A 1087-nucleotide genomic window follows, 5' to 3' on the forward strand; every position below is an offset into this window, starting at 1 on the left:
CGGCTTAGGGAACATTTGGGCTTTCGGAAACTGTGTGGGTGGGTGTGTGAGGGAGGAGAAAGAAAAGTTCCCCTGATGATCTGCACACCAATTATTTCACACTCAGGTTTGGGTCCCGTGGAAAAATGTCCTGGCCGGGGTCCTGGACAAGGGAGACTGAGATGTGTTTGTGAGCAGGGAATTGCCGAGGGCCATCGGTCCCAGGCATTAAAGGCTCCCCTACTTATTAACCCAGCATTTAACAGCAGGATATGGGCTGAAGCGCAGTCAAAAGAAACGGCTCAACCTCCAAAGAGCAATTAAAATCCTGCACGAGGATAAATCACGCGCCGTGATAATCCTGTTAATAAAATGCAGCTTGTCCTGACCCTTCACTCATGCAGCAAACTAGAATGTGATGTGGGTGGGGGCGGTGGGCAGAGAAGGTGCAGGGGGGAGGTGGTCCAGGCTCCTCTGCCTCAGCAGCCTCCCCCTCCTAGGAGGTGGAAAATGGGTGGCTTTTGCCCGCTCCCCGTGTGCCAGCGGCTTGGAGCCCATCAGCATGGGCTGCTAAGACTTCTGCGCTCGCTAATGATTTCTCGTCCCCAGCGAGCAGGCGTCATTGAATTACTCAGCCGCCTCCCTCTGCAGCTCCCAGGCAAAACCACCCAGGCAAAACCACCCGGGTTAGGTGCTTAATCTAATCTAGGGCTCGTGTGGGGCAGCTCACCAGCCCACCGGACTCTTTTTCACCCTCCATCTGTAAGGTGCGCGCACAACAGCCTTGGAAATTCAGCCCTAGAAACGTATTGCAGTTTGCGCCCTAGACCCGCCACCAACCCTCTCCCCCCCCCGTTGCACCCATCCTTGCACCCTTTTAGTCCCGACAAGAATCCACGTGTGTCTCCCAGGGATCCCGTACCCCATTGCCACAGTCCCCTCTTGAATAAAGTCTTCCTTACCTTCTTTGACAAGTGGCAAGAATGAATCTCTTTTTTTTTTTCCCTTGACCACCAGACACTTTCAAAGGCTGGGAAAGGGGGGCAGGCCTCAGCCAGGGCTTTGGCTTTAAGCTCCCACTCCCAGTGCCTCCTGCCAGGGAAGCGGC

The sequence above is a fragment of the Tupaia chinensis genome, unplaced genomic scaffold (genome assembly GCF_000334495.1).
Source record: "Tupaia chinensis unplaced genomic scaffold, TupChi_1.0 Scaffold000248_2, whole genome shotgun sequence".
Lineage (NCBI taxonomy): Eukaryota > Metazoa > Chordata > Mammalia > Scandentia > Tupaiidae > Tupaia > Tupaia belangeri.